The sequence below is a fragment of the Tupaia chinensis genome, unplaced genomic scaffold (assembly GCF_000334495.1).
Source record: "Tupaia chinensis unplaced genomic scaffold, TupChi_1.0 Scaffold000097_1, whole genome shotgun sequence".
In the NCBI taxonomy this organism is placed as follows: domain Eukaryota; kingdom Metazoa; phylum Chordata; class Mammalia; order Scandentia; family Tupaiidae; genus Tupaia; species Tupaia belangeri.
Window position 1 is genome coordinate 9,620,330 of NW_006159559.1, and position 25,201 is coordinate 9,645,530.

A 25,201-nucleotide genomic window follows, 5' to 3' on the forward strand; every position below is an offset into this window, starting at 1 on the left:
ATATGATAGCCATTAATTACATGTGCCCATTAAGCATTTGAAAAGTGGCACTAGTAGGACCAGCAGGTGGTATGGAGTTAAAAGTTCTGGATCCTACATGGCCAATTGCACAGTTCGAGTCCCTGATCTGGGCTTGAAAATGACACCAGGTGCATTTGCTTGCATCACCAAAATCCTGAAAGGAGACCAGAGGAGGGATTGTGGTGTGGCCATCGCCTCTGGGTGGGGGAAGCGATTTCTCACTTTCCCTCTCTATCTCTGTCATTTTCTGATAAGTGCACATGCTATATAGCAAAAATGAGAGAAAGAAAAAAAAGAATAAAGAAGGAAGAAAGAATAAGAAAGAGAGAAGAGAGAAAGAAAGAAAAATGAAATGAAAGAAAGAAGAGAGAGAAAGAAAAAAGAGAGATAGAGAAAAGAGAATAAAGAAAGAAGAGAGAGAAAGAAAAAAGAAGAGGAGAGAAAGAAAGAAAAAAGAGAGATAGAGAAAAGAGAATGAACAAACAAAAGACGGAAAGAAGGAAGAGAAGAAATAAAGAGAAAGAAGAAAGAAAGGAAGGAAGGAAGAAAGGAAGGAAGAAAGAAAAACAAGGAAGCACTAGTATAACTGAGGAAATTTAATTTAATTTATATGTAAACAATCACGTATGGCTGCCATATTGGATAACAGAGGTATATATTGTCTTATTTGATCTTCACAACAACCTTGTTAAGCAGGCCATTCCATTAAAAAGAGAAGGAAAAGAGGCACAGAGATATTAACTTGCCAGTATTACAAACTGGAAACAATTTTCATTAGCATTTTTTAAATCCCTTTGTTTTGTTTTCTGGTTTTTTTTTTTTGTTTTGGGGTTTTTTTTTTGTTTCTTGTTTTTTAGAGGTTGTGCTATAGGGCACTTGCACTCACTAGAAAGACAGAGAGAGACAGAGAGACAGAAAGTGAGAAATCACCCCCCGGGGTTGATGGTCATGCTGCAATTCCCTCTCCTCCATTCTCCTCTTAGGATCTTAGGCACACACGCACACGCGCCCAGCATGAGTTTACGCCACTGGGTCCAGGACTCGAGCCACAGTCAACTACATGGGAGTTCAGCAACATAGCCATTACGCTAACTGCTGGTCCCTGTTTGTGTAAGATAACAAATTCGCATACTATTTTTATGAAAACCAATAGAACACAGATGACTCCTAGATCAGAGAGTAAGCACTTTATTACTGACAGAAAATACAGTGATCAAAGTATCAGCATTTTCTTGCACCAATTTCCCAAGTCTGAATTCTCGCAGAGTGATACAAAGAGGGCTAGATGAATTCTGCACGTGGGTTGCATTACAGGTTGCATACCAAGCTAAGGAAACCCAAATCTTTTATAATGGACAGTAAATATGTCTGCCCCTTCCACCAAAGGGAGGTGTTGTCTTTATCATATTAGGTAGTAAGCACGGCTTCGTTTCCCCATCTCTATCTTCCAGGGATGTTTTTGATCCAAACATCTTTGGAATGATAGGCTGAATCAAAGGCAATCTCAAGACATGTGTAAATGTGACAGACCACCCACCACCCAGGACAAATAATAAGCCAGGAGAAAATCAGCAAGAAAAGAGAGCAATGACTATCAGCACAAAAGACAAAGTATAGGTATAACTGGGTGTCTTTGACTTTTAAAATATCTGTATTTTCGGGAGCAGTAGTTAGCATAATGGCTATGTCACTGGACTCCCATGTAGTCAATCCCATGTAGTCCGGCATTTTGAGTCCCAGACCCAGTGGTTTAAATTCACTCCAGGCACGTGTGCGTGCATGCCCAAAATCCCAAGAGGAGAAAGGAGGAGAAGGGATTGTGGTGTGGCCATTCCCCCCCAGGGGGGGGAGAGGTTCTCACTTTCTGTCTCTCTATCTCTCTCTGTCTTTCTGGTGAGTGCACATGCCCCATACCAAAAACCTCTCCAAAAAAAAGAAGATTAAAAATCTGTATTTTCAAAGCTAAAACCAAAAAGTAAATGTTAAGCCATAAAACAAACATGAACAAAAATTTGAAAATAATTGTACTATATACATGTGAGGTATCATTGACTTATTTATTGGGTGACAATAGTACATTAATAACTGTAATTTACCGAAAACCCATTCACGAGAATGTTTATTCCTGGGAAGCCCCATAGCCTAGTGGTTAAGGGAGCTGAGCCCACATGGCCAATTGCAGCTCAAATCCCAGTCCAGCAGCTTGACAAACACACTGGCTGTGTGTGCGTGTGCTCTCAAAATCTTAACAAGATGTTGCAATGAAGAAGGGACTGCAGCATGGCCACACCTGCTAGGGAATTATTTCTCCCTCTCTCTCTCTATCTCTGTGTCTCTCTCTGGCAAGTATGTGCACTCTCTGGCATTTTTTAAAATATACTCACTCCCTTGTGTCTGCCCCAAAGTCACAGTGTTCTTTCAAAGATTTTTTTTAAATGTGTGCATATACAGAAAAGAGCTCTGTATGAGGAACTGAGGAATTTAGTGCTTCAGCGGTGTCAAGCTGGGTCCAAAAAAAAGTCACTTCATTTTTTAAAAAATATGCTCATACAATCGCAAACACCAGCCGTCTGAAATGACAGGCACTTTATAAAGTTCATTTTTATTATTCTCAACTCAAAGGTAAATACCACTCCTACAGGTGTCCTTCATATCAAAAGGCTTTATTTGCCTGCAATAGAGACTCTCTATTGACTAAAGCCTTATCTGTATTTCACAAGACAGATTGTTTTTCCCCATCACCTTTTAGAAAGATGTTGTCAGTCCACATAAGACAAAGGGAAGCAATCTGATAAAAGAGATGGAGCAATAAGAGCTGGCTGAAAGAGCTCTCAATGACCAAGCTGGGCCAATTTAAGCAAAAACAAACAAACAAACAAAATGACCTACTATTGGACTGTAATCCAAAGGATTAAACGAATAAATACTCATTAGTTTATATCTATATAAGTATGACAAGTATTACAGTTTGTTCGTTTGGTTTTTTTTTTTTTTTGAGAGGTTTTCGCTATAGGGCGTGTGCGCTCGCCAGACAGACAGAGACATAGAGACAGAAAGCGAGAAATCACACCCCAGGGGGAATGGTCACGCCACAATCCCTCCTCCTCCATTCTCCTCTCGGGATCTTGGGCACGCACGCACATGCGCCCGGCGTGAGTTTTAAGCCACTGGGTCCGGGACGCAAACTGCGGTCGACTACGTGGGAGTCCAGCAACATAGCCATTACGCTAACTGCTGGTTCCCTACAGTTTTATTTATATAAAAGTAAATAGGCATTACTAACACATTTATCAACATACTTCCCATGGTGGTTAAGGTGCTGAATCCCACATGGCTGACTCTGTGGTTCAAGTCCTGAAAAACTTGCTGGGCAGATGTGTGTACATGGCCAAAATCCCAAGAGGAGACTGGAGAAGAAGGGATTGCAGTGTGGCCCTCTGGAAGGTGATTTCTCACATTCCCTCGCTCTGTCTCTCCAGCAAACACTTGCACCCTATGGCAAAAAATTAAACAACAACAACAACAACAACCAAAACGCCTCTCTCTCGTGCATGTTCTAATTTAAAAAAAAAAAAAAGCAGTTTCCAATTCCAGCATAAATTTCCTCCAAAATGGTATTACTGAACTATAAAACAACATTATCTAGTTTCTTAAAATAATTAATAGATGTGACAAAGTCCAAGAATTGTTACATAAGATGGTAGTTAAAAATTCTGTTGTTTCTGAATACAGAAATTACAGTGGACTCTGTCAAATTAAGGATGATCTGACTTTAGTCTTGGATGTATGGGCTGAAAACTAAAGGCTACAGAAAGGTTTATTTTTTTGGAGCTTGGTATAGGGTATGTGTACTCATTGAGACAACAGAGAGAGAAGTGAGAAAGTACCCCCACTCCCCTGAGGATGACACTGACATAATCCTTTTTCTTCCACTCTCTTATATTTTGGGAATGCAAGCATTCAATTTTAACATTTTTTTGTTTTGTTTTTTTTTTTTTTTGAGAGGTTTTCGCTATAGGGCGTGTGCGCTCGCCAGACAGACAGAGACATAGAGACAGAAAGCGAGAAATCACACCCCAGGGGGAATGGTCACGCCACAATCCCTCCTCCTCCATTCTCCTCTCGGGATCTTGGGCACGCACGCACATGCGCCCGGCGTGAGTTTTAAGCCACTGGGTCCGGGACGCAAACTGCGGTCGACTACGTGGGAGTCCAGCAACATAGCCATTACGCTAACTGCTGGTTCCCTACAGTTTTATTTATATAAAAGTAAATAGGCATTACTAACACATTTATCAACATACTTCCCCGAAACTATAGACTACTGCCCCTGTGGGCCTGAATTATAAATAACGCACAATAAATATCTATATAAGTAACTGAATAAATGAAGCAGGGAAGAAGAGATACATCTCCTTCACAAAAGAATACCAAACAATATGTGTACATATTCCTCCCCCTTGCAGGAACTGGAGCCTAATTCTTTACCTTTGAAGTAGGCTAGACTTAGTGGCTCTCTTCTAAAAACAGAACAGAGAAAGGGGAAAACGGGGGCTTTATAGAGGAGAATCCTGGCAGGTGCTACCGTAACCAAGGGATGAAGGCTAACATCACCAATGATGTGACGTGAGCAGCATGTTCTCTGATATGATGTAATGAAAAGGACTTTCTCCCTCTGAAGTGTTTTTACAAAAATCCTAACTCCAGCCTAATCATGAGAAAAACATCAGATAAACCCAAACCAGGGTAAATCGATTTTACAGGTTACCTGGTCAGTGATCTTCAAGACCATGAAAGTCAAGAAAAACACACAAAAAAAGGATTGGAAACTGTCACACCAAAGGAGACCAGGGAGATCTGACAGCTAAATACAGTGTGGAGCCCTAGACTGGGGAAGAAAGAGGTTATTCGTGGAAAAACTGGTTAAATACAAGTAAAGTCTGGACTCGATTAATATTAATAAACCAATGTCATTTAGGTAACTTCAATAAATATACTAGGGTAACGTAAGGTGCTACTGGGCAAAACGAGGAGAGAGGTATAGGAACTGTGTACTATCTTTACAAATTTCCAATAAAAATTAAATTATGCCAAAATAAAAAGTTATTTTTAAAAATATATGGCTAAGTACTGGGACATGCCCATTCTGGCCAAAGGGAGTAAATTCCCCAACTTCAGGAATTATGGAAGAGAGGACAAACAGCCATGACTCTCTGGGCGCCCGGGTGCTGGCAGCAAACAGGCATAACTCATCAGTACATCTACCCAGAGGTCAAGTGAGCAGCCGCTGCAGCAGCCAACCCCAGAGGCAGCCCCAGCCACGGCAGGAGCAGGCGAGCCGGTTGCTGCAATGAACCGGCCCAAGGAATAACGTTGAAAGGGATCCAGACCAAGCAAAGGTAAAGCGACTTCTCTGAGAGGAGATTCACAACTGTAAGAAATGCCGGGCAGTGTTCTCTAGCATCTCGGAATTCTGGGAATATAAAAAAACTGCACTAAAACATCACCTGTCATCGTGAACAAAAGCAAAGGGCCAGTGCCTTAAGATGTCTTCTTTGGGCTGTACTGACACACCAGCCTCCAGTCCCTACGAGAAGGACGGTGACAGGCAGAATAGTCGTAGCTCAGGGGACATGAAGGAAAATCCAGATGTGGGGTCTGTCGTGTATTTAAAGACAGAGACGTCCCTGCCACCTGCACCTGAAGATATAAGCTATTAATCCAAGGCAAAGTGGCCAACACTGATGTGGCCCATCTGACACTATGAGGCACCAAGGTAGCAGTGACCCAGAGGAGTGGGGATGGGCTGCCAACCCGCATGCCCAGCACAAAAGCATCCCATGGATCCTTGGACAGTCTTGCTTGCAGCAGCAGCTGCTCCAACAGATCTAGCTCATGGAGCAGATCCGCATTCAAGTGAACATGTAGCCCTCTCATGCCCTTCCCTCAGTGTTGCTGGGGCAGATTCCCTGAAGACCTTTGGCAGCTGTGTGTCCCAGCAGGTTTCTGTGGCTGTGGGTCTGCTCAGAAGCCAAAGTCTGTCTTTGGACACTTTGATGCCCATCTAGCTACCTCATGCCAACATCCCTTCCACCATCACCTATCTGTCCTCAGGCTGATGAGCTGCACCATGCCCAGATGGGACAAGGGTCCCATGGCATGTCATGGCTTGCTTCCCAAATACTTTGCTCCTTCTGGACCTGGGTTTTGTGCTCTTCCTGAGTCCTTTCTCCCAGGTGGTATCAGACCCATCCAAGAAATGGAAGGAGAAGCTACCCAACATCTCCAGTAGACATCAAACCCAAAGATGAGACTGCTCTCTGCAAGCCCAAATGCAAGTACTGTAAAGGTTTTTGGGACAGATAGCTCCTTCTCTGCTCACACACTGGAGAGAAGTCCTTCGTCTGCTCTGTCTGTGGCTATTACTTCACCACCATGGACAACCTCAAGGAGCCCTTTCATCAACTCCCTCAGATGAAGACCCATATCCCTTGGTTTGCAGTTCCTGGACAACATGGCAACAGGCAGAGGCATCCCTTGTGTGCTTTTCTCTGTGCCTGTCCCCCATGGAGGAATTGAATCTCTCTTCAGACAGAATACTTTTCCTTATAACCAGGATTCTCTCCATAGGTTACCTCAAAACCCACCTCCTGGGTCTAACCCCAAGGATCTCATGGATGGCCCATTACCCAGTGGTCTATAGTCCAGGCCTTCTCCAGAAAGTGAGGGTGGGTCACAATTTCCGGGCTAAGACCAAACCATAATTCTCTAAGGGTTGGTGGCTTCCATCCCCAAAGCCAGGATCAGAGACCCTGAAATTGCAGCTAGCGAAGAACATTGACAAGGCTTCCACCAACCCCAACAAATGACTCGTTTGCGTAGGCATCACCCACCCTAGGTTTACCATGATGGCTGCCCAACATGCCCCAGGGAGGCAAGTCCTGCCCCTTTTGGCCCTGCAATGGCTCAGGGGAAAGCAGTGACTTGACTAACAACTCATCCTCACTGATCAGAGACCAGACATATCAGAGCCAAAGTCTCGACACCACAATAACCTCGTCCCTCTGCAGTCTACCCAACTGATAGCCAAGCAAAAAACATCAAGTCTAAGTCTCCAGATGCTGGAGCAAAGCAGAGAGCTCTCAGAACAGCATCAGTGGAGGGTCTGTTCTGAACGTGTACCTGAGCTCTCAGCCAGCCTAGATTAAAGTTGAAGTTCCTGGCACATTTGTCCTTAGATATGACACTGCTGTTTATCAGCCACCTCAGTGAGCCAAGCAACACCACCATACGTGGTATGGGAGGAACTCCACTAGGGCTCTGCGAATTCCCGAGCTGGCTCATGCTGGAGAGAAGCCTGTGTGTGCAACGTCTGCAGGCTGTTAGTATCAACAACCACTTGACGGTTCACTCCATGAATCCAGCAAACAATAAATAACTTGGCAAACTGGCCATGGAGAACACCATGGCTCTGTTAGGCACAGATGGAAAGGGAGTCTCAGGAATGTTTCCCAAGGATCCCTGGGCCCTTCCGTGAATGTGGGTCCTGTCCGCTGGAGCCAGTACACCAGCATGCTCAATGGTGGGCTGCCAGATGAATGAGATGAGAGCTCCAATATCCAGAGTGTAGATCTTGTGCTCCCAGTTTTCCTGGGGCCAGTTCATGGGTGAATAACACCACAGTCTCCACCGTGGATAGCTCCCAATCAGGCATTAGTGTCAAAGTGGAAAAACTGAGGGCTGGATGGTGTTCCCAAATACTAGTTTCTTGCTTCTTGGAAGAAAACAAGACTGCAGTCAGTTGACCTGTGAGAACTGGCATGAAAGGAGAAAGGCAGGTGGAATTAATGCAATCTCCAGATCTGTGGGGGGTCTTGTTGTTATTGGTTTCTTAAAGAACCCATCTCCTCTTCTGTTTTCTTTTGTCTTACAGATATACAAATGGTGTTTACAGTTTTGAGCTCAACCTCAGGCAGTCCTACAGCCACGATTGTTGCTATGCTGCTTTGCAAAAAAAAAAAAAAAAGAAAGAAAGAAAGAAAGAAAGAAAGAAATTCAATTTAAAACAAATAGACTACACTATTTTGGAAAGAAGTGGGTCTTACAAAGTAGCTTTGTTACTTGCAACAAGCTGTATACTTAGAAACTGTGTATAAGCAACAGTGACTATTTCCAAAAACTTGCTTATTTCAGTTACAAACAGTTGGAATTTAACCGAACACAAAGGAAAAGACAACTAAGTAGCCTAGTTGAGGATGCTATTTGCTTGCATGGTAACTCTAAATGGACCAGGTCTGTCATCCACTTAGGGACCTGTTTTTAATACCTCCCAACCCAGCTTTCTTTTTTTTTTTTTTTTAATTTTTGAATGTTCTTTTTAAAAAATAACAGCAAACTCAAAAGTTGTGGAATTATAAAATTCTTTCAACCTTAGATCCACAAATGGACATTAGTCCTCAAGGACTAATATGTGTGTGTCGCTTCTTACTTAAACACAGTCCAGGTGGAATCCCAGCAGTGCCACTGTACCTCCTGCTCCCCGATGGCTTCATCTTCTGGAACACCTGAAGTGCTGAGTACCTGAGCAGGGAATGTCAAGTGACTTTAGTTCACCAGTGCCTACTCTATTGAAAAACTGAATTTTTATTCTTAAGAAGAAACTCATGAAAGGGCATGTTTCCTATCACAGGTTAACATATTAACTTTTTTTCAGTTTCCTTGGTGAAACCTATGCCAAGTAATTATCACATTTTTTTTTTCTCTCTTGCATGAGTATTGCATGAAGCCTTCAAAGTTAAAATAGACAAGTCCTGGGTATGAAAGATTTATTTTATCTACCTCAGTATCTTTTAAATTTGTATAGTTGTTATCTCTATTTTTCTATTTTATAACCACTAAAGTATTCTTGGGCCCTATCTTAAAGAGATAACATATTGATGAGGATGGCTAGACATTCAAGATAATTCTGTGATTTTTTTTAAAAATTCCTTTTTTATATATGTAATACAATCAAAATGTTACCCAAATGTCTTAACAAGAAGGGAGAAAGAAAGACCCTAACTTCTGAGCAGAGAAGTCTGTCCCTTCTATGTGGAAGGCCCTTACAGAAATGTCGGTCAAGACTGTTCCTTGTCTGCATAGTCATCACACCTGACTTTAGGATCCAAAACTTATTTTTGCCAAGTCGTACCTTTTCTTCTGGAAGTGTAAGTGGACACAGAATAATACTTGTGTACTCTGTGAAGCAGGGATTATCAGCGATAACACACCAGGCCCTTCTTGCTTTTGAGTTAAAACCACTTTGTGAATGTATGATCAAAAGAGAAACTCCTAGAGTTGTACCTGCTGATCCTGTCTGTTGGAAAATAAATTTTGAATGTTTGATTTTTTCCCCTAAATAAACAAATGGTAGTCCAGCCAAGATAGTGCCCACTGGACTTCACTACTCTTCAGACTGAGGCCACATGGAAGGCCCAAATTCAGTTCCCAACCCAATGTAAAAAGCTGAGCATCGCATGCATGTAGTTCCAGCCACGAGGAAAGCTGAAGCAAAACGATATCTAGATTAAAGCCAACCTGAACACCTTCGCAATACCTTGTCTAAAAGAGCTCATCATGGGGACCAGCAGTTAGTGTAATGGCTATGTTGCTGGACTCCCACAAAGTTGACCGCGGTTTGAGTCCCGGACCCAGTGGCTTAAACTCACACTGGTGTGTGTGCGTGCGTGCCCAAGATCCTGAGAGGAGAATGGAGGAAAAGGGCTTGCAGAGTGGCCATCCTCCCTGGGGGTGATTTCTTGCTTTTTGTCTCTCTGTCTCTGTCTTTCTGGTGAGCACACGCATCGTAAAGCAAAAAAAAAACTCTAAAAATAGAAGAGTGAAATAAAAGAAAAGAAAAGAAGAGAGCTCATCGTGGTGGTACACACATGTGGTCCCAGTTGGTCCAACTCAGGAGGCTGAGGCAGGAGGATCATATATAGCAAGACTCTGTGGGGAAACAAAACAAAACAAAAAACACCTATTCACGTGCACACACAAAACAGATGGAACTAAATTATCATAGTGCATACTCCTGCCTGGAGCATGGCGGAGTTTCATAACTAAACAAATGATCACATCCAAGAAGGACAGTTAAAGACAGCTCAGGAAAATTAGCGTTCATGAGGCAGGGGTGGAGCAGGGACAGCAAACTGTGGAATGAAAGGAAAGGCAACGTTTGCTCTCTACTGGATAAAGCATTATGTAGTGGTCTGAGAAACAGAATATGTTCTGAACATAAAGAATTGAGGAAAGTAAAAGCCCACACCAACAAACTGAGCAGATTTTCACAGAAGCATAAATGTGTTCTGGCTAGTCAATAATTAGTAAGTTTAATACTAGGAAAGACTCCAATTACAAATTAAGTTTTAGACAAACTCTCTTCAAAGCTAGAAAATGTCTCTAATTTTTTTTGTAAATTATTTAGGATACCCCAGCCATATCTGATATTTTATATTTTTATCTCAGTAAAATAATTTTGCCAATAAATGTTATCACCGTCTTACCAGCCGGTCCTCTAAATGACTACTTTTCCCCCTCATGCCATCCTCTGCTTTCAGCTCTGAGAATTTCAGTCTTTATTCAAATCATTCCTCTCTACTTATTCTCTCCACATCTTCTAGCCTTAGGAAAGAAATTGCAACCACCCTCTTGCCTTTGATCCCTGTTTTTAGATTTTTCTTCTAAGTAATTCTATAAATAAATGGAAACTAACTTAATGCAGAAGGGGACATCTATCTGCCTTCCACATAAACTTTACATAGATGGGGGAAATTATCTATATAACTTTTCCTTTTCTCCTCATCTTTTCATGTGTGTTTTTAAAAAATACTAAAGGATGTCTAGACAGAGCTTGAGATACATGTGGTACAGAATTTATTAAGAATAGTTCTTAAATTCAAATCCACAAGCCCACTATGAATGTTTACTAAGAAACTATGCTGAGTGAACTAACAAATGCATACAATTTTGATCAATATATATTTGGTTTACATTTTGTTTTATCACTTCAGATAAAGAATACATTTTCGAAGGATGGAATTAAACATTCAAAGATATAAACACAAGTAAATGCCTCTTAGTTCAAATGCGTGGAGATAACAAATCCATTAATATATCACTATGAACATGTTCACAAATGATAGATGGAACAAATGTTTATTGAGTACCTGTCAGGTGACAGGAATTGTGCAAGCGCGTTGGCATATGTCTCACTCAATTCTCTCTATAAACAGGTAAGGTAGATATAATTATCCTCCTTTTTCAAATAGTGAAACTGAGCTTCCAAAGACGAGTACTGTACCAAAGAATACTTGATGTGTTTCTTAAGATAAATAATATTAGCTCCAAATATCAGTGACTTAACACAATAAAACATTATTTCTTGCTCATATCACCCTCTAATGCAAGTCAGTGGTAGGGATGACAGAGTATTTTGCTCCACCTGGTCCCTCAGGGATCCAGCATACTTCCATCCCATGCCCTCTTCTAGGTTTGTGGGATATCATTGTCCAGCTGCTAACTGGAGATTAAAAGCAAGGATAGAACATTAGAAGTTTTGGAGACAAGGCTTGAAAGCAATACATACCATTTCTGCTCAAATTCAATTTCCCAAAACAAGGACAAGAAAAAGGGCAGCCTAGAAAGAAAGAAAACTTTTATACAATAATCACTGCATTCCACCAAAATGTTCAAAAGAAAAGAAAAGAAAAGAAAAAAAGAAGTGTGACTCAATCATCTCCCCTGTCATCAAAGGCCAAATGTGCTGGCCTTCCAGCCCTCCTTAGCAGTACTTAGGCAGTAATCAAGCTGCACCCCTCTTCCATCCGTTGAGTCATGCCAGAGAAGAAATGCCAGCTAAGAAGACTTAAAGATCTCAAAATGTATTACTTCAAATGTCCGGGTTTGAATAAAAAGACCCTCATCATATGCAAAGCCAGGACAATATCAACCTGAATAAGCAAAAATAATTCACAAATGAGAAGAGTTTTAAAAAATAAAAAAAGTTAGTAAAAGGCCAGCAGGTAGCATAGTGGTTAAGGCACCAGAATCCTACATGACCAACCATGGTTCATGTCTCAGACCTGGCAACTTGAAAATCATAACAAATAAATAGATAAATAAATAGCAGAGGAAAATAAAAACAACCTTAGTTGCTGAGACCAGCTCAGCTGAACGTTTATTTCAGAGTAGGGAAGGCTGCAGAGTAGAAATAGACACAATAACAAACGGAGAGGAAAATAAAAACAACCTTAGTTGCTGGGACCAGCTCAGCTGAACATTTATTTCGGAGTAGGGAAGGCTGCGGAGTAGAAATAGACACAATAACAAACACAGAAAGACACGTAAGTATAGAAATGCGGGGATCGGGTGGGCTGAGCTTCTATCTCTTTTTTTTTTTTTTTTTTTTTAAAGGTTTTTTCTTTAGGGGAAAAGGGGGCCAACAGAGAGACAGAAAGCAAGAAATCACCCGCTAGGGGGGATGGCCACACCTCAATCCCTTCTCCTCCATTCTCCTCTCAGGATCTTGGGCACGCAGGCACACACGCCTGGTGTGAGTTTAAGCCACCGGGTCCGGGACTCAAACCGCAGTCGACTACATGGGAATCCAGTGACATAGCCATTACATCAACTGCTGGTTCTCGGCTCAGCTTCTCTGATGAAGTTGTGACCTGGAACAGGCCTCAGGTTTATTCTTTTTAAGGGCAGAAAATGGGGGAAGAGGAAATGGGATGCAAAGCTAGTTGGTTTTGGATGTAAATCGTCTGAAGATGCGAAATGACTGGTGCCTTTTAACTTCTCAGATCATTTTGGGGGACAATCTGATAAACACATGTAGCTTCCTTTAGCCTCATAATACCAGGCAGTATTGGGTATCAACAACAACAGGAAGATAGCCCTATAACAACAGGCAGGTAGCACTTTCGTATGTAAATACTTCTCAATAGCCATTGCTAGAGTAGCTCACAGAAGCGCATTTCTGCATGTGTCTAAAGGTCGCATGTTTTCTCAGACTGGCTGCTCTCCACACTTAGTAAAATGCTTCAATGAGCAATTATGAGCATACTTGGGGCAAATGAAATAGCAGAAAGTCTTAGAAAAAGAATAGTAGATATAAAGAAGAACCAGGTAAAAATTTTGGAATAGAAGAAAAAATAACTAAAATTTTAAAACACAATTTATAAGACCACCAGAAGGCATAATGGTTATGGTGCTTAACTCATGCATGGTCAATTGCGGTTCCTGCCTGGACCCAGGGGCTTGAAAATCACAACAGGCACATGTGTATGTGTGGCCAAAATCCCAGGAGGAGAATGGAGGAGAAGGGATTGCAGCATGGCCAACACCCTGGGGGACTGGAGGTGAAGGCTGCTTTCTCACTTTCTCTCTCATTGTCTGTTTCTCTCTGGAGAGTGCACATGTCTTATGGCAAAAACCTTTTAAAAAACATTTATAAATAATAGCAAAATAGCAGATAAAGAATAGAGGAAATGATCTGTTACCTTAAAAATAGAACAATAGAAATTACCCAACAGAGGGACCAACAGATTCCGTAATGTTTACATCGCTGGACTCCCACATAGTCAAGTGCAGTCTGAGTCCCAGACTCAATGGCTTAAAACTCACACCATGTGTATGTGTGTGCATTTCCAAAATCTCAAGAGAAGAATGGAGGAGGAGGGACTGCAGTGTGCCCATCTCCCTCCTCCCCCCCACCAACCGAGGGGAGATTTCTCTCTTTCTGTCTCTCTCTGTCTCTCTGTTGAGTGCACACACCCTATAGCAAAAGTCTCTCAAAAAAAAATGTAATTACGCAACAGAGATAAAATAGGGGAAAAAAAGAATGAAAAGTCTTAAGGACTTGTGGGACTGTAACAAAAGAGCGAACATGCACATACACAGAGTCACATAAGAAGAGGAATGAAAGTAGAGCTGGGAAAGTATTGAAAAATAATGACTGAAATCTTTCCATTTTGGCAAAAGATATAAAAACAGATTCACAAAGAACAAATATGATAAGCCCAAAGAAATTCACACCAAGACACATCGAAGGCAAACTTCTGAAAATTAAAGACAAACAAAATCATCGTGTAGCAGTCAAAGAAAAACAGCATGATAGCTATGAGGGAAAAAAATGGAATGACAGAGGATTTCTCATCAGAAAGTACGAGACCAGAAAGAAGTAGTATAACATTTTTCAAATGTGAAAGCAAAACTGTCACCCCAGAATTCTACATGCACTGAAAATATCCTTCAAGAATGAAGGGTGAATTAAGAGATTCTTAGATGCAGGGACACTAAGAAGACATTCTTGAATTCTAAGAGATTTTCCAACTTTTCCAGCATGTCTACTATGAAAGAATAGCTAGACAGAAATAAAGTGATAAAAGAAGAAATATTGGAATGTCAGGAAGGAAGAAAGAGCAAAGGAAGAGTAAAAAATATGAGTAAGTGAAGTATACTATCCATCTCCTGTTACAGTCTACATTATGTTTGATTGTTGAAGCTACATTTTAACAGTCTGATAGGGTTCTCAATGGATGTAGAGGAAATATTTAAGACAATTTTATTCTAAATAGGAGAGAGTGAAATGATGTAAAGGAAGGTCAGGTCTCTACCCATCACATGAACTGGAAAACGGTAACAACAATAGGCTGGGATAAATTATGTATATACAATACAATATCTACAGCAACCACTAAAAATGCTTTATGATATATAAACCCTTAACACTATAGATAAATTAAAATGAATTCTTAAAAAATAAGCCCAAATAATCCACAGGAAGGCAGAAAATAAAATGGAGAACTACACACAGACAGAGCAAATAAAAAATAAATAAATAAAATAGCAGAATTGAGGACTAACATATCAATAATTACATTAAGTTTTAAAAGGTCTAAATATATTAATAAGGGACAGAAATTGACACACATACACACACCATAATCCAACTATATATGCTATAAATATATGCTATCTGTAAGAAACTCCGAATGTAATTATATAGGTTGAAGGTAAAAAGGTAGAAAAGGTGTTCCATTGAAAGCTTAATCAAAAACAACAGAAGTGTCTATACGATTAATTTCAGATAAATTACACTTCAGAACAAAGAAAATTGCCAGGGGCAGAGAGTGACATTCTTGACCAGAAGTCAATACAAAAAGACAACAAGAAAGAGAAAAAAATAAATAAATTTTAAAAACCTCCAAACACTTAAACACTTAGAAATTACACAGCACACTTCCTGTAATATACCGGTCAAAGATAAAACTCAAGGAAAAATCAGAAGATACACCAAACTGAATGAAAATGAAAATACAACCTATATAGGATACAGCACAAGCAGTGTTGAAAGATAAATTTATAACACTAAAATGCTTACATTGAAAGGGGGAGAAAAACTCAAACCAATAATCTAAGCTCTAATTTCAAGAAATTAGGAAAAGAAGAATAAAATAAACCCAACACAAGAAGGGAAGAAATAATAAAGATAAAGCCAAGCCACTGATATCAAAAGCAAAATAAATAGAAAATAATCAACAAAATTAAAAGTTTGTTCTTTGAAAAGGTCAGTAAAATCGATACAACTCATAAGCTTATAAAGGAAAATAAAAGCGAAAACAAATTACCAATATCTGTAGTGAAACTGGGAATATTCTATTATGTGCCTATTAACATATAAAGGATAATAAAAGAATATTAAGGACAGCTCTGTAAACATAAATATTATTATTTAGATGAAATAAAACAATACACAAAAAGTGCAAACTGCCACAAATCATCCAACAGAAAATAGCTTGAATAGCCATAAAACTGTTAAGAAAATTGATTTCATAATTTTAAAACTCCTGAAAAAGCCCAGATGATTTCACTGAAGAATTCTTCCAAAGGGTTAAAGAATTAACAGCAAGTCTACACAATCTAGTTCCCCCCCAAAAAATAAACAGAAAATGAATGCTTTCCAATTCATATTATAAAGCCAGTATACCCTGATATCAAAACCAAACAAAGACAGTTTTAAAATCTATGTATATCCTTCATGAATATAGAATAGAAATCCTTAACAAGATATTATTAAATCGTTTCAGGAGCATATGAAAAGAATCATACACCACAGAGAAGAGGGATTTCTCCTCAGAATGGCAGGGCTATATAACCCACTAGATGAGCAACCTATAGAAGAAAATATAACATAATTACATCAACTGATGCAGAAAATGCATTTGACAATTTTCAACTTTCCATGTCTGATAAAAGCTCTCAGAAAAATAGCAGTAGAGAGGAAATTTTTTTAACTTGATAAGGAACATTTACACAAAACTGAATGCTAATATATTTAATAGGAAAGGACTGAAGCTTTCTATCTATGACAGGAAATAAGATTAAATGTCTGCTCTAACTACTTATATTTAACATTGTACTTCAAGGCTTAACCACTGCAGTATGGCAAAAAAAAAAAAAAAAAAAAAAAAAAAAAAAAAAAGAAAGAAAGAAAGAAAGAAAAGAAAAGGCAAACAGGAGAAAGAAGAAATAAAAATCTTTCTATTTCCACATGAAATAATCATTTATGTAGAAAACTCCAGATAGTGTACAAAAAGAAAAACCTACTGTAACTAATGAGTGAGTCTAGGAAGGTAGGATAACACTAGATCAATACACAAAATCAATAACTTTTCTATACTCTAAAAATGTACGTGTGGAAACTGAAATTAGAAACACAATGACATTTATAGTTGCTCTAAAGAAAACAAAACATTTAGGTGTAAATCAAACATAACATGTGTCGAATTTATATATTTCCAATTACAAAATACCAGGGAAATAAATCAAAGAGACTCAGATACGCAAAGATGGTAGAATTAAATTCAAGCATGTCAAGCCAGTCCCATAGCCTAGTGGTTAAGGAAGCCAGATCCCACATGATTTACTGCAATTGGAATTCTGGTCTGACAGTTTGAAAAACACAGTAGGCATATGTGTGTGCATGCCCAAAATCTCAACAAGATAGAAAAATGGAGGAAAAGGGATTGCAGCATGATCACACCCAGTAGAGAGTGCTTTTTTTTTTTTTTTTTTTCCTGTAAGGTGCATGTGCTTGCCAGAGAGACAGAGGAGAGACAGAGAGACAGAAAGCAAGAAATCACCCCCCAGGGGGGATGACCACGCCACAATCCCTTCTCCTCCATTCTCCTCTCAGGATCTTGGGCATGCATGCACATGCGCCTGGCATGAATTTAAGCCACCGGGTCTGGTACTCGAACTGCTGTCGATTACATGAGAGTCCAGTGACATAGCCATTATGCTAACTGCTGGTTCCAAGACAGTGCTTTCTTCTTCTTTAATCTCTGTCTTTCTCTGGCAAGCATATGCATCCTCTGGCAATTAAAAAAAAAAAAAAATGTCCAAGTGGGCCTGCAGCTAGTGTGGAGGTTAAGGCACTGGATCCAATATGGCTGGATATGTGGCTCAAGTCCAGGACCTGGCAGCTTGAAAATCACACCAGGCACATGTACATGCATGCCCAAAATCCCTAGGAGAGACTAGATGAGAAGAGATTTGTGGCATGGCAATCCCTCCTAGGGAGTGATTCCTTACTTTCCATCTGTCAGTGTTTCTCTCCATGCACCCTATAGCAAAAAAAACTTGAGGGAAAAAAAGCATATTATTAGTTATTATTAGTTACTCTAAGTATAAATTGTCTAAATATTCCAATTAAAAATCAGAGAAGGTCGGGACCAGCAGATAGCATAATGGTTATGTTGCTGGACTCCCGTGTAGTCTACCACTCTTTGAATCCTGGACCTGATGGCTTAACCTCACACCAGGCATGTGTGTGTGTGTGTGTCCAAGATCTCACGAAAAGAATGGAGGAGAAGGGATTACAGCGTGGCCATCCCCCCTGGGGGGTGATTCTCGCTTTCTCTCTCTTTGTCTCTCCCTCTCTTTCTGGCGAGTGCACACATCCCATAGCAAAAACCTCTCCAAAAAAAAAAAAAATTAGAGGGGGTCAAACTGGTTATAAAAATGTGAAATTCAACTAGAGGCTATCTACAAGAAACCTACTTAATATAAAGACATAGAAAGTTTAAAAGTAAAAGAATAGAAAAAAGATATTCCATACAAATAGCAATCAATAGAAAGTTATAGTGGCTATGTTATCATACAAACTAAACATCAGAACAAAGAATATTATCCAGGATAAATGGAAATATTGCAGAATGCTAAAAGGGTCAATTCCTCCAGAAAACGGAAATCCTGAGTATATACACCTAGTGACAGAGTTTCAAAATACGTGACTCAAGTTGACCCTGTAGCACAATAGGTTAAACACTGTGCAAAGAAAACCAGATCCCACATGACTTGCCGTGGTTTGAGTTTTAGCCTCGGTGGCTTGAAAAACATGCCAGGTTCATGTGCGTGTAGGCCCAAAATCCTAAAAGGATGGAGAAATGGGATAAAAAGAATAGCATAGTGACCATGTCCCGCTGAAGGTACTTGCTCTCTCTCTCTCTCTGCCACCCCCCATCTTTCTTTTTTTCTCTTTCTCTCATGTGCTCTCTGGCAATAAATAAATAAATAAATAAATGTGTGTGTGTATATATACACACATATATACTCGTATGTATAAATATATACATATATAATACAAACATAAATATACATATATAAATAAGATATAAATTATAAATATATACATATATTTGAAGATATACATATAGTCATATATATATATGACTCCAAAATTGAAAGAACTGAAGAAATAAGCATATATACAATTAAAATAGATTTTAACAATCTTCTCTCAATAATGAAAAGAAATCGACAAAATATTGGTTAAAGTATGTAAGATTTGAACAATACTATGAAGTAAATAAGCTTATATGACACCACATTGAATAATCATGGAATACTCTTTTTGAATTTAATTTTATTTATTATTATCTTAATCTTGTTTATATTATACTGAATCACATATAACTTAACAATGTATTACATTTCTTTTTCCAGCATGAATACCATGCATATCAGTCAAGACAAAGACATTACTATCCACATCATTGTCAAATAGCTTTTTATCCTTTTTTTTTCAGATTATTATTATCCTCATTATTTTTTTAAACATTCAATCACTATATATCATTTGACTTGTATAAAGAATTTACCCAACATGAAATTGGGTTAATTCAGACCAGTCCAGTTGAGAATACTATACATGTTATCATCAACAGATAATAAACCATTTCTGTGTACCACTAATGTCATGCCTCTCTATTTGTTCTCTTGGTATCCTTCTCTATACTCTTCCCTTCTCCTGCCCCATTCCACACTGTCTTCAGCATCCATAACTATTTTCACTGCTTTTATGCCCTCCAATATTTTAATCTCTACCATAGAGTGCAGATCGTTGGTGTATTTTAAGTGGATACATACAATATCTTTCTTTCATATCTTGGCTTGCTTCACTCAGCAATATAGCCTCTATATTTAACCACTTTCTATCAAATGCCAGGGTCTCATTGTTTTTCATGGCTGGATAGTATTTCATAGAAAATATGTGCCACAATTTTTCAATCCATTCATCTCTGGACATTTGGGTCGGTTCCATGTCTTAGCAATTGTGAATAATGCTGCAATAAACACTAATGTGCAAGCGCTTTTACAACTGAGCATTCTCCTGTCCTTTGGATAGATATCCAGAAGTAGGACTGCTGGATCAAATGGTGGTTCTATTTGTAGATCTTTGAGGAACCTCCATACTGTTTTCTACAGTGGCTGAACCAGTTTGCAGTTCCACCAACAGTGTAGGAGAGCTCTCCTTTCACCACGACCCCACCAACATGTATTACTTCTTGCATTTTTAATCTTTGCCATTCTGACAGGGGATAGGTGGTATCTCACTGTGGTTTTAATCTGCATCTCCCTTTTGATGAGGGATGTTGAGCATTTCCTCTTATGTTTTTTGGCTGTTCATATGTTTGGCTTCCTTATTTTGTTCAGCTCATTTTCCCATCTTTTAATTGGGTTAATCTTTCTTTTTCTTTTCTTTTTTTTCCCATAAACTGCTTGAGTTCCCTGTGTATTCTGGTTATCAGTCCCTTGTCTGACTCATAATTTACAAAAATATTCTCCCATTCTGAGGGTCATCAATTCACTCTAGTTACTGTGTCCCTTACTGTGCAGAAACATCTTAATATGATATAGTCCCACTTGTCTATTTTAGGGATTATTACACTGAAAGTGTAAACAATAGATAACAACATAGATAATCGAGTCACTCAAAAGCTGGTTGGAGCCAGCTAACTCAGCAGTGAAATGCAGTGTTCTGTGAGAGTGACCCATATGGGAGGTTTCTAGGTTTACATCCTCCCTGAGTATGCTAGATACACACATGCCCATGATTCAGGGGTGGCTGAAGCTGGGGGTGCATTCTGGCATCAAGAACCTACTGGGGTGCACGCTCTCTCTCTGTCTCTCTTGGAAGAAATAAGTAAATACTATATTTAAAAGCTATTATTATTTTTTTTTTTTGAGATGTGTTTGCTATAGGATTCACGGGCTCGTCAGAAAGACAGAGAGACAGAAAGCGAGAGATTACCCCCAGGGGGGATGGCCACACCTCAGTCCCTTCTCCTCCATTCTCCTCTTGGGATCTTGAGCACACATGCACACATGCCTGGCGTGAGTTTAAGTCACTGAGTCTGGTACTCGAACCACAGTTGATTACATGGGAGTCCAGCGACGTAGCCATTATGCCAACTGCTGGTCCCTTAAAGTTATTTTTTGAAAGAGTTGGTTTGTAGGACCAGCAGACGGCATAATGGTTACATCACTGGACTCCCACATAGTCGACCATAGTTCAAGTCTCTGACCCAGCAGCTTAAAACTCACACTGGGCACATGTGTGTGCACACCCAAATCCTGAGGAGAATGGAGGAGAAAGAAGTGTGATGTGTCTATCCCCTTGGAGGGGAAGGGGTGATTTCTTGCTTTCTGTCTCTCTCTCTTTCTCTCCAGTGAGTGCACGTGCCCTATAGCAAAAATACCTCTTAAAAAACAGAGCTGGTTTGCAAAGATCAATAAAACTGAGAAAACTCCTTACCTAAACTGATCAAGAAAAAAAAAATGAGAAACTGAAATTTTATGTAACTGAACATCTGTTTTTTATAACAAACTATTGGCAATTTAAAAATAGAAGAATATTTCCTCAAACCAATAGTTGTATCTAGAAAAAAAAACTATAGCTAACATCATATTAATGGTAAATGATGAACATTTCTCCTCTAAAATGGAGCACAAAATAAGAATGTCTGCTTTTACCGTTCTTACTTAGAATTTTACTTGTCTTCTAATCAGTGTGATAAGGTAAGACCAAAAAAAATGAGAGCGCTAAAACTGAGAATGAAATAGAAGTATCTATTTGCAAATGACATTATCGTTTTCAGACAGAAATCATGAATCTACTAAATATCAACTAGAGTTCCTGAAAGCATTTAGCGAGATCATAGATTCAAATTTTAAATGTAAAAATTCATTGTATTTCTCTATTGAGCAGTAAAAATGGAAATTAAAACACAAATATTTACAATAATGTAAAAATATTAAAACAATTGAGGGTAAATTATTTCAATATATGTAAACTCTCCACATCTAAAACTACAAATATCACTGAAAGAAATTAAGAATGCCAAATAACCTTTTGGAATTGGAGGGCACACAATACAGGTAATCTTTCATTCTACTTTAACTAGTCTATAATTTCAATACAATCCCAACCAAAATTCCAGCAGAGCTCTTTTTGTGGAAATTCATAAGGATTTTTATAGGACTTAGCATAGCCAAAACAATCTTGTAAAGAACAAAGTTGGAGAACATACACCACCTGACCTTGGGTCTGAGGAAACGGCAATGATAAAGACTGTCGCACTGGCATAAAGGCAAATCAGCAGAATAGAAGAGTCTGGAAATAGACTGACACATATATGGTCAATTGATTTCTTTTTTTTCATATATATTTATATATATTTTCCCCCTATTTCTTACCCTCTGCCATTTCCCACCCTTCTCTCAAACTGTCTCTGGTGTCTACGGTTACTTTCCATCCCTTTTTTCCCCCACATTTTGTTGATTCACAAAATATCTTAATAAATCTAACTACTTTCAATAGCAAGTTCAGCTGATACATACATGTCTGTGAACACATGTCTGATTTTAGGCGTGAAGTTCTGAGTAGAATGAATATACTATAAAGTAGCACCTAGCTGATGCTATGTAGCTCACTGTGGACTTAAATAGGTATTTTAATTTCAAGAAAAGCAGTTTTAGCTTTATTTTTTTTAAAAAAATAAAGAAAATATTTATGGTGAATTATTAATACTTATTGAAAAGCTATGGATTAAATAAACTGGTGAAGTTAAAAATGAGTTGAGTATGTCACACACATCAGGGTCCAGAAGCAGCCATTCTCTGTTGGTGTTGATGCTTTTCCTAGAGTCAGGAGATCCTTCATGACTAAAGCTCACAGGTGCTGATCCATAGTATGAAATGGGGTGAAGCATTTACAGCCTGTGAATGAGCGAGGAAAAGAGAGTTTCCAGAAAGTGGTAGAGAGGCTTAGGAGAAAGTGGAGGAAAGCGAACGCCTTCTCCCATAGTCTACATACCATTACTCCAAAGTAGAAGGACAGAAAAAGTCCTGGGCATCCAAGACCTATGCCCAAAGTTCCAGCAGCCTCTGGAGTGTCTATGATATCCAGAGTGGAATAAACTTAGGGTGTGGCTAAAAGCACAAGGTCCTAGGTATGGAGTTCCCAATTTTAGGAAATTCCCTAAGCTTCTTAGGGACACAGTCTCTATCTGAAAGTAGGACTGAGGTGTAGTAGGACTGAGGTGTTAGAAAAATCCAATCAAGGACTTCTCTGCACAGGTGACCTGCCTGCCAAACTCCACAATCCCTCAGAGACTTGGGCTTGGGCAAAAGACAGTGAAAGTCCAACTCATGAGAAATGAGAAGCTTAGAGGCAGAAATTAGATTAATAAAAATACAGTACTCTGTTACATATCAGAGTTTGTGGGATGGAATTTATCTCCACTATCCAGTGCAGAAATCCCTGGGAAAATTTATAAAATCACGGCAAACCTAATATAGCACTTCCTAAATATCAGACATTTTTCTAAGCATTCTACATGTATTAACTCAACTAGTATTCAAGTTTCCCTATCTCTTGTGAGGAATGTACCATTATCTGCAATTGAAAAAGGAGGAAATTGGAGCAGGGCAATGTTAAAAATCTGGCTGAAAGCTACACTACCACTGATGAGTGACAGAGCTCATCCTCAAAATCTAAGCTTTCTCTCCAAAACCTTTGACTCGGGCACACTTTTTTACAGTAAAGTAAAACAACACTTAGAAAATGAATGTCAATTTTCTAATTGAGGAACCTCTCTAAGAGAATTTTTATGATGAGCAGGTATTAGCTGACCTATCCTTCTTCATAATGCTGGATGATTAGAAGCCCCCTCCTAGGCACGAAAGTCACCTTCTTGTTTGTTTATGTCTTCTAGAAGAAAGTAGGAAGTGCTGTGATCCATTCTCAATCTCAGCCTGCTCAGAGCATGCTCACACACACCTGGTAGAGGAGGGACACAAACTGGATCCCTTCCAATGTGGGTCCAGTCATGTTACCACTGTGCTTGATCCTTGAGGAAGACATTCTTGTCCCTCTCCATAATCCTGAAAAGGATGAAGTCCCTGAAGAAAGGCATGTCAAAGTCTGCCTTAAAATATCTATTGTCCTTATGCTGTCATCTGCCTGGTACTCAGCCTTTGCCAGGATAATATAAATGAGAGGCCCTGGGATACCCCAGTAAATGGGGAGAAGCATACACTGGCCAGTTAGGTTTAGAGTGATTCTCTCCTGTTTATCATCTTAATAGAAAGCCATTTCAATATAACCTGGGGCTACACTGTATTTTCTATGTCATAATTAAGCAGGAACTGAATGTTACAAATTCCAAGAAGTTGCTGTATCACATCCAGATTGGATGTATTCATTTAAATTATGATTATTGCAATTATTAATAATATTCTATTCCAGTGCACTAATAAAGATTTATGTGTTGATATTAATATTTGGATTGATTCTGCAGAAAAATAATAATAACACATAACTGTATGTGTTATTATAGTCCCTCCTCTCCTATTATGTGAAAAGCTGAGACTTGAGATTTCCAGGTTCCATTTAGCCAGCACTGTTCTAATTAGAATTCTTACTACCTACTAGGAAGCTGATAATGGTTATAAAACTATGCATATTTTCTTAAGAAGCTACAAGGAACCCAAGACAATTGAGTTGACTCATTTTCTAAGTATGGCTGCTTTTTTTGACCTTTTTGTTGCCACATCCGGATTCACTAAATCTCTCGAGGAATTCTACTTACCTAACGCACTCTTGGGCCCACTGACTCCCCCCAGCCTCTTCCATTTTATTGCTTTTCTTCTTCCTCTTTCACGTTTTACTCACTCCAGAAACATTCTCTGTTCCCATATGAAATACATAGAGCATAGTAGCAAAGAAAATTGCAAACAGCCTAGTTTAAAAAAAATCAAAAAACAAAAACTTATACCACTTCACATTCCCCTCTACAGCTACTACATTATTTCTCTACTCTCCTTTTCAGAAAAAAACTCTTGAAATAATTATTCTTAATCTTTGTCTCTATCGTGTTTTCCCTCCTCACATTCTTCTTGAAACCACTACACTCAGCTATTCATCTCCACTGTTTCACAAATCTGCTCTTGTTGAGGTCAATGATGTCATCTCAATGCCTAGCTCACCAGTCGGGTCCCCACCACTCTTGGCTCATCAGCAGCACTTAAACAGTTGATCATCTCTCTTCGTCGATACCCTTCCCTGACATGGTCTTGGAACAAAATCATCCCTCATCATTCTCTTCCACTTCAATAGTTCTTCCTCTTCATCTGCTTTACCAATTCCTTCTTACTGTCCAACCTTTGAATGGTCAAGAGCTTCAGGATCCAATTCTCAGACTTATGCAATCTATAGACTCTCCCCAGTTAGGTCTTCCTGGACCTAATCTCATCAAGGCATTCAAAAGAACGTGGCCCATGTATTGTTATG

At 39.1% G+C, this 25,201-nt stretch overlaps 1 pseudogene; it reads left to right on the plus strand.

Moving 5' to 3' along the window:
* The window catches only part of LOC102493883 (sal-like protein 4 pseudogene), a 35,151-nt pseudogene extending 27,325 nt beyond the window's left edge, over positions 1 to 7,826 (plus strand).
* The last annotated feature ends 17,375 nt before the right edge of the window (positions 7,827 to 25,201 follow it).